At 44.5% G+C, this 9,712-nt stretch overlaps 1 protein-coding gene across 1 annotated transcript in view; it reads left to right on the top strand.

The window, feature by feature from the left end:
- Positions 1-9,712, top strand: part of PCNX2 (pecanex 2) — a 253,204-nt gene that overhangs the window by 195,111 nt on the left and 48,381 nt on the right. The gene's annotated exons all lie outside the window — the stretch shown is intronic.

Below are 9,712 nucleotides of genomic sequence, written 5' to 3'. Positions count from 1 at the left end.
ACAAATCTCAGTGCTTGCAGTGTCCAGTTCGAGTGCCGCTATTTGTACACTGCAGCCTTATATGACTTTTGTTCAATTACGCACAGTGGAAATTGTATATATGATGATACGAGGTGGTTATCCCAATAGAGAGTCTCTGACACACATCAAACCAAACGCACTGCTCAGGTTTTGTAGTGGTAATGAGTGGCCCATTTCAAATAGTTAACAAGAAGGTGTGAGTAACAGTAAAGGGAAATTACTATTGGGGAAAATAAGTTTAGGTTTTGTAATGACCCAACCACTCCCAGTCTTTATTCAGGCCTAATTTGATGGTGTCCACTTTACAAATTTATTCCAGTTCTACAGTTTCATGCTGGAGTCTGTTTTTGAAGTTTTTTGTTGAAGAATTGCCACTTTTAGGTCCGTTATTGAATGACCAGGGAGATTGAAGTGCTCTCCTACTGGTTTTTGAATGTTATAATTCCTGATGTCAGATTTGTGTCCATTTATTCTTTTGTGTGGAGACTGTCTGGTTTGGCCAATGTACATGGCAGAGAGGTATTGCTCACACTTGATGGCATATATCACATGGTAGATGTGCAGGTGAATGAGCCCCTGATGCTGTGACTGATGTGGTTAGGTCCTATGATGGTGTCCCTCCAATAGATATGTGGACAGAGTTGGGCACCAGAGTTTGTTGCAAGGTTTGGTTCCTAGGTTGGTGTTTTTGTTGTGTGGTGTGTAGTTACTGGTGAATATTTGCTTCAGGTTGGGGGGCTGTCTGTAAGCGAGGACTGGACTGTCTCCCAAGGTCTGTGAGAGTGAGGGATCGTCCTTCAGGATAGGTTGTAGATCCTTGATGATGTGCTGGAGAGGTTTTAGTTGCAGGCTGTAGATGACAGCTATTGGTGTTCTGTTACTTTTGTTTTTGGGCCTGTCTTGTAGTAGGTGACTTCTGGGTACCCTTCTGTCTTTGTCAATCTGTTTCTTCACTTCAGCAGGGGGGAATTGTAGTTTTAAGAATGCTTGATAGAGATCCTGTAGGTGTTTGTCTGAGGGATCAGAGCAAATGTGGTTGTATCTTAGAGGTTGGCTGTAGACAATGGATCATGTGATGTGGTCTGGATGAAAGGTGGAGGCATGTAGGCAAGTATAGCAGTCAGTAGGTTACCAGTAGAGAGTGGTGTTTATGTGACCGTTGCTTATTAGCACTGTAGTGTCTAGGAAGTGGACCTCTTGTCACTGCAGGCTAGCAGGTTGCCCTTCAGCCAGGTTCTCTCCTTTGATCAGTGCTTCAGTCACTTGGTGGTGGTGGTGTCTGTAGATGAAGGTGGAAGAGAGACAGCATGGCAAACGTGTCTCCCTTTTTATCATATTTTTCTTTCCTCTTGGCTTTGCCTAGGCACCCTTCAGAGTCAGGTGAGCATTACCTCATCACAGTCCCAAACTGACCAAGGGAAGGGGGGGGGTGACTCACTCAAAAGTCCAACAGATCCTTTGTTGTTGCCTAGGCCGGTGTCCTCTGTTTCTGTGAGGCTCTGCTGGGTTTGTCCCGTACATGCCCTGATGAGGTGTGAACTTCCCCTCTGCTCCTGGAGAGTTTTGCCTGGGCTTGTTTTAAGCCATGAGGAGACATTTTCAGCCTCATAACTATATACATGAATTTACAACCTGTAACATGACTATAACAACAATGATCAGTGCATTATGAGCCTTCCGAAGACACCCAACATGATAAACTTTGCATTGGATAAAACACAATCATATAAGGATGAACATGAGGGTGCTGGGACATGGGATGTACAGAGCATCACACTTTCCAAATTTCTCTCTCTCAATCCTTGCTTTATTTTACCTTCATGATTGTTATTTTTAGAGGCAGAGGAAGAGATAATGACTGTGGAGAGAAACTATTTCTAGGTTAGAAGGCAAGGCAGTATTTTTATGGGAGGAAAATATTGGTGATAACCTCATTATAATAAGAAAAGAATGGTCTAAGTCGTACCAAAATGCTAGGCTCCTTGCCTGGCTTGGCTCAGTTTAGCTCAGGCACTGGATAAAACAGGAGGTAGTGAGATATTTTAGGAACAAAGTGGGATGCTGGCTTTAAAGTTAGTTAGACCATTGCTGAAGAGATTCAGACATATTTCAGGGGAAGTGCCCAAGGACCTTTACTCAGTTAGTGTAGATTAATGCAATTCAGGAAGAAATCCAATTACTGAGCTAATTATCACCTTAGCTGAATGGTAGGAACTAACTTTGAAGTAACCACTGAAGGAAAGCCCAAATTACCCAGTAGTCCCAGAAGTTCATTTTTAAGAGATCCTAGCTGACAGCAAAAAGCCCAGGGGAAATGTGCAGCTGAGTTTGGTTATTAGATGCAGTATATTATAATTCAATACTATGAAGACTTCTTTTAAGAAGCTACAAACAGAGCTTCGGTTACCATAATTGTGGAATATTTTAAGATCCAAAGTGAACTTTGTGGATAAGCTACTTGAGCTCCCCTGAGTTTCAGTACCGGAGTCATTTATACATATTTTGTTTTTCAACCACTATCTACTATATTTTCCGCTGGATTTTTACAAGATATTAAAATTATGCCTTGAAATTATCTGGATGAAGACCCTGGGTTTTTCCTGTGATATTAGGGAAACTAATACTCCGTATCCTCTTTCATCTTGAGCCTCCCTATTTTCATAGCTTAAGTGATCTAGAGCAGTGGTTCTCAAACTTGGGCCACCGTTTGTTCAGGGAAAGCCGCTGGCGGGCCAGGCCAGTTTGTTTTACCTGCCGTGTCCGCAGGTTCAGCTGATTGTGGCTCCCACTGGCCATGGTTCTCCGGGGCAAGGGTGTTTGGTTTTGTGCAAATAGAAAGCTGGCAACTCTAGTCTATACACCTATCTAAGTGCTGTGTGTTAAATGGAGCAGTGATCTGAGGTATAACTGGTATAGTGGGGTCTACTGCTCCTGTGGAAACAGTGTATCTGTGAATGCTGCATTTGGCTAGAGCTGATGACTCCAGGCTTGGGGACTACAGTGTGCCAGTGACTAACCGGTAGAGAGGCAGTCAGGCCTATGTAGGGCTAGAGAGGTGTGCGTATGTTACCCATGGCTGGTGAAGTTGGGACCTGGCCCCTGGCAGGTACAGAGAAGGCTTCCTCATGCTAAGGGTAGCCCGGGGTAATCCTGAGAAGCGTCATAATCTCTCACTCCTCAGAAATGAAAACTACTGGTTGGATAGAGCAGCATCCTAAACCGAGTGATTCCCACTCATATAAATTATAATTTTCTGAGTAATGTTGGATTTTTGTGGCTAATTCTTATCAGATAAGAGTCTCATTGTAGCAGATGTTCTGCTTTACTTTGTGGATCAGATGCCTAAAAATCTAACCGTATTGCATTTAAAATAACTCTTCATATTTGGCATTACCTTAGAAAGCCATCTCTGCTTGTAACTGTTTTCTGTTGCATTAGGGTTGAAGACTAGTTACAATGCAAAAAGCCAACTGGAAATAGAAGGCACAGAGATAAATAATACATCAGCTGAATTGTTAATATATGCAGATGATATTCTGATACTAATTAAGGCCCATATTTTATCCTACAATATTTCCTGTAGAGCAGAGTAGAAAACCTACTTCTTTTGAGCAAAAATCAGTAGCAGGTGGGGAGTTGAGGCAGAGCAATACCAACTCTCTTGCACTCATCCTGTGGAAACTCCTGTTCCAATTTCTGATGGCTGATTTTCTGTTAAGTTTTGTGGTGGAGGTAGGGTTGGAGGAAATGGCCAGCAATTTTCTTCTTGACATTAGGAAAGTTATTGGGATTTTATACAGCAAGTTGATATCGAAAATGTCAGCATTGACTTATGCCAACTCCAGTTCTGAAACTTCAGATCTCCTGACTGGGATGTGTGTGGTGTAAGCAGAGAGAAGAGACATGCTGCCAAGGGGATAGGGACAAAGGAAGGACTTAAGGAGCAAACAGGAGGGCATGGGCTCTGAGAGTGACAGCAATTCCTCATGGACCTTGGGACATCTGCGGGTTACCAAGAACATGTCCCCTGCTTCCTCTGCCAATTGACAAATCCCACGTCATGAGCACATGATGAAGCAGGCATTAGCCCCCTCTCTTCCACTACAGGAGAACATGAGCTGAGATCCAAAATCTAAGCCAATGTCTGACACATTAATGAATTAAGCCATATATCTGGATAGATAATCCCAGAAAACCTAAAGTTTTACCCCTTTCAGAAACGTTGCCTTCTGCCCATTGCTGTTTTGGAAATGATATTCACAGTACTCACATGAACATGTAAGATGTGTTGGGGTCTTTCATGGTGCCTGCCAGGAAATTAGATCCTGAATCTGTAAGGATATCGGAGGGCCAACCTACTCTGGCAAAAATGTCTGTTAGGGCCTGGCACACTGCTTTAGCCCTGGTGTTGCCTAGAGCTACTGCTTCCGGCCATCAGGTAGCAAAGTTCACGAAAGTCAGTACATATTGCTTTCCTCTGGGCGTCTTTCTTGGGAAAGGACCGCAAATATCCACAGCTACTTGCTGAAATGGGACCTCAATTATGGGGTGGCTGAGAGGGGCCTGACCAGGTCTTGGGGCTTTCCCACTCTTTGGCACACCTCACAAGACTGGACATACTGGGCAACTTCCTTGCCCATCCCCCAGTGGAAGGACTTCCCCAACCTGTCTTGGTTCTGTTCACCCAGCATGGCCACTGGGATGATCATGGCCTAAGCTTAAGAGCTTCCCCGTACTTAGTTGGATCCACCAACCGTTTGTGCGGCTGCCATTTCTGGTGTCCACCAGAAAGAATTCTTTGATAAAAGTCCTTGGTCATAAAAACGGGATCGTTAGAAGAGCTGAGAGGCGGTGGGTTGCTCCGTGCCGCCACCCAAGCTTCGAAGGCTGTCATCTGCTTCCTGTTCAGTCTGGAGCTGTTCCCTTGAGGCTGGGGACACCATTTCTTCCTCAGACTGTGGACTTGCTTGGTCCCTCTGGAAGCGATGTAGGTGATGGTGTTGTCCTTGCTGGTGATCGCTCTCCGCTGGTGCACCTGGTGAATTTCAGGCTCTGGCTGAGCCTCTCTGTATGGTTGTCTGTTGCTTCTGCCAGTTCAGGCTCGTTGGCCCCCTCTGGCGTTGGGGTTGAAGATGTGGTTGTACTTGCTGGTGCTGGTGCTGGTGTTGTTCCAGTGTCGGCCCTGGGACTGGAGGTGCTGGGCTGGTTCAGCCATTGGCAGGGATCCGGGTCCACTACTCGGTCTGGGTCTCTGGTAACACGAGACGGGTTCCCATGGACTGCTCAGAGAACAGAAATGGGTCTGGAACTTGCCTGGCTTGCTGCGTGTAACCATTCCACACTCTCTTGGCCCGCTTCACCTGGTTGGCCAAGTCTCCCCCATGAGCATGGATGAATAATTGTCATAGACTGCAAAAGTCCACATTCCTGACCAGCCTTGTACTGGACAGGCATTCAGCTGTAGGCAAATCACAGCTTGTGACATGAGGGGTAAATGGTCACTTTGGCCTTTGGGTTTGATGAGTTTGGGATCACGAAGATCGGTGGATAGCTGACACTGTGCCACCGGTCTCGTCCACGCGGTAACCTCTTTTTGCCCACTCTCAATTTCCCTTCGCTCCAAGGGATTAGAGGGTATCTGGCCCTGGGGATCTTTGGTGTGATGGTGGTGTAGGACTTGCACCCGGGTGGGTTCTTTGGCATTTGGCCTTTATATGTCCCATGTCATTACACTTATAGCATCTCCAGCTAACGGTCGCACTGGGTTGAGGTAAGTTACGGAGACTGGTGAGGTGGAAGATAGCTGTCTGTGGCTTTCCTTGGGTTAGGTGGGGTTTTGGGTTGCCCCTCGTTGTAGGGTTATATTGTCGGTGTGCCCCGTTTTCATTCTCCTTTACAGTAGCTTTTTTGCTTTTGCCACTTCCATCCATTTGGCTCCTATCTCCCCCCGCCTCGGTGAGGATTTTTGGGTTTTCCATCTTGGATGTACCTGTTATATCCTCAGGAACACCATCCAAGAACTGCTTCATTTTCATTGAGGAGGTGCAGTTCGTTAATGGATTAAACCTTGGTTCCTGATATCAGGCGTCATAATGCTTCCCAACTAGTAGTGGCGTGTTTGGGAAATGACCATCTGGTTTTACTTTGGGTTCTGAACCGCCGACGGGTGTGATCCGGGGTTACCCATTCGTATCTGGCCTTGGTTTGAAACAGTTTATAATCGTTCATTTGGTCCTTTGGCATTTCAGCCGCCACCGCTGCTAAGGTCCACTGAGGTGTGACCTCAGCTTTACCATGGTACTGGTCTTCAGGATGCTGTACCCAATGCAGGCCCTTCAAATTTTCTAAGAAGCGCTCAGTGCCATCACCTGCTTGTAGTTGAAATTTCTGTGCTGTGAAGGAGTATTGGCGAAGGGTTTGTAGGAGTGGTTGGGTTCTGTTGTTACCCTGTTCTAACTCCAGTGCCTGCCGATGGGTCTCCTCTGGAGTTCATTCTGCCTTCTGTGGGCTTGCATCTTCTTCTTGTGCTTTTCTTTCTGTGTGGCTGCATCCGGCTTCTTGATCTCTTTTAGGCTGCCTCATTGGCTTCTTGTTCTGCCTTAATTAGTTCCATCCGTCTCCTATGTTCATTCGTTGCTGTGGCTTTGCAGCTGGTGTCCTTTTTCAGGCTTTCCTTGGAACTCATGGTTCTGTTTTCTTGGTTTTGGGGTGCCCTTCTGGTGGTTATTGCCTGAACTGCTGGCTCTCTGTTGTCTCCTGGCAACATTGCCTAGCAACCTGTCCTTTTTCTTCTTCTGCTACTCTTTTACTAGAAAAACACAGTTTATTTGCCTGTGTGTGTTTGCTGGGATACGACCTCATGGGAGTGCTATGTTTAACAAAAGACCCTTAATGTCACCTTAATAGCTCCTGGCTTAAAATGCAAGCCAAGCTGAGCAGAAAGAAACAGAAAAAAATTTCTCCTGGCTCCTTTTAAAACCAAACCCTCTCTCTGCTAAAAACCCCTAGCAGGAAAAGAAAAAATAATATCCACTGGCTTCTGGATCCTTACATCCCACCTCTGCCACCATATCATAAGCCTTTCTCCCAAATCTGGACCTTAGCATCCAAACTGGTTGCTTAGAGCAGACCTCCAAGCTTAATTCCCACTTGGATCTATCTTCGCGCTGCCACCAGACAGGAATTACAGCACTTGCCTCGCTCTGGGCCCCCCAAACTCCCTGGAGGGACCCCAAGACACAGAAGCTCTGAGTCTTACCGCAAGGGAAATACTCCACTCTCCCTTCCCCTCCCCTCCCACTCAGACTTTCCTCTCTGGGCTAACCTGAGAGTATTGATGCAATCTCTTTACATCACAATACCAAGAAGCATATCTCCTCTATTACAAAAAGAGACAAACCCCAAATACAAGGAAACAGAAATGATTCTATCTCTCTTTCCGCCTCCCACCAATTCCGGTGTTGCAGAGCTTATCCTCCGTAATCTAACACAAAGAAATCCTCCCCTTGTCCTAAGCCTACCCAGAGGAGAAAACCAAACAATTCTTAAAAAGAAAACTTTATATAAAAAAAGAAAGAAAAAAGACATCAAATTTCTTTGTATCAAGATGACAATAATACAGATTAATTGCTTAAAAGAAAAAATGAATAAACGTCTGATTCAAAAAGATATCCAATTTGAAACATTCCAGCAACTACACACGAGTAAATACAACCAAACAACATAAAAGCCTATATGGTTTTTCTACCTACAATTTGGAAACAGAAGATTAGAAGATAGAAAAACCTTCTCATAGCTGAGAGACAGACAAAAGACTCAGATCCCAAAAATTCCCTCCCTGACTTTGAAAAATCCAGTTTTCTGATTGGTCCTCTGGTCAGGTGTTTGGTCCTCTTTGTTAACCCTTTACAGGTAAAAGAAACATTAACCCTTAGCTATTTATTTGTGACAGGGTTAGGTTAAATCAAGGCTTTTAAACCAAGGTTGAGGTAATTGGAGTGTGGTGATTAAAAAAAAAAATCATGAGCACCAAAAAAAAAAAAAAAGGAGGGAGCAAGGGGGAGAAATAGATTTTATATCTTTGAGTCAGAATACTCTTCAAATGGTTTCAGTCACCAAATTAAGTTACATTTCATATGTGGTGCCATTATAAATCTAAAAACTGTACTTTGAAAAGTTTAAGAAGATATTTTCTATTTATATAGATGGGAAGAAAGCCCAAATGGAAATATGTTATTTTGGCCTTTTAATAATTGGGAGTTATGGTGCTATACCTGTAGAATTACCAATATGTCTTCATGATGATGCAAAAGAGGAAGAGCAGGGCCTGAACTGGGAAGAGAACTGGGAGAGAGAAACACCAAGGCTGAGGTGCTGTGCTTTGTGGCTCGGCCCAGAACTTGCCTCCCAGAGAGAGTGGGCTAATGTGGATTTACATTGTGCCTGCCTACTCTTGGGCTGTTCCAGGGGCTGGAGACACCACCAACATAATTTAGACAGCTCTGGGGGTGGGGAGGGAGCTGTCTAAGTTATGTCAGTCTCTCCAAGCTACTCTATGGGCTGCAGAATTGCTCAAAATCTCTATATCGCTGTGTGCTTCAGTCCCACCCTAATACTCCCCTCTCCCTCAGGCTTGTTAATGGGTCCGTGGAGGAGAGTCTGTGGTTGTCTTCCTCAGTTCCCATGTCCGGGGAATTCTCCCATGGCTGACTGTAGTGCTTTTGGAACCCATTTATGCTCCTCTGGCCCTTTACCTAGTGGAAAGGGTAAAGGGGCTGGAGAGGGGATGAGAATCTCACCCATGACATGTAACCAGATACTGTCTTCATCTGTGGCCTTGGGCAAGTCACTTCATCTTTTTATTTTATCCCCATTTTACAGATGGGGGTATTAATGCTTACAGACCTGCCTCACAGGGTTTTTCTGGGGATTTCTCATGTAGGATAAAATTTTCAAATAAATTGCAATTTCAATTACATCCCATCCTGTCAGACTCCGATCTGGACACAATGATGGTTGCATTCATGACCTCCAGGCTTTATCAGTGCACCCCATTATATCTATGAACAAAACCCTGAGATCCCTAAGTCATCCCCGCTCTCTCCATGACCACAGTGCTCCACTGAAACTATTAAAATGCTGGCCAACAAGGAGAGGCCAATTAATGTGGAAGGCAGAAGTCTCACAAGTGGAATCTAGACTATGGAACTTATTTCCTTCAGAGGTAAGAATGACCATGGGCCTCGCACTTTTAGAACTAACTACAGAACTCATTTATTTGACTTGCCTTTCCCTCAATAGAAATGTGAAAAGTTCAAAAAACCCTAGAATTTAATCCAGCTGTGTTTCCTAAGGACTGGGGAGGAAGGGAAAGAGAAATTGTTATATGTGTAAAATACTGGGAAGCACTTGGCTATTATGGCAATGGAGGCCATGTAAGTATTTAGATATATATTGTTTGTTATGACAAATGCTAACTTTCAGCCTGATTCTGCTACCCTTACTAACACCTTACCACACGAATGGTCCCATTGGAGTAAGGCGACAAAGGATGGCAGAAGCATACCTTTTGATTGTAGATGCTCATAAATTGCTTGCATGATTTATGTTAGAAAAAGAAATACTTCATAGTGATAGCTGTTAATATTGAGAGTAAACCAATTAACAGATTAGGAATATGAACTATGTGATT

Source organism: Chelonoidis abingdonii, chromosome 3, assembly GCF_003597395.2.
Source record: "Chelonoidis abingdonii isolate Lonesome George chromosome 3, CheloAbing_2.0, whole genome shotgun sequence".
NCBI classification, from domain to species: Eukaryota; Metazoa; Chordata; order Testudines; family Testudinidae; genus Chelonoidis; species Chelonoidis abingdonii.
This window is presented reverse-complemented; position numbering and strand designations above follow the sequence as displayed.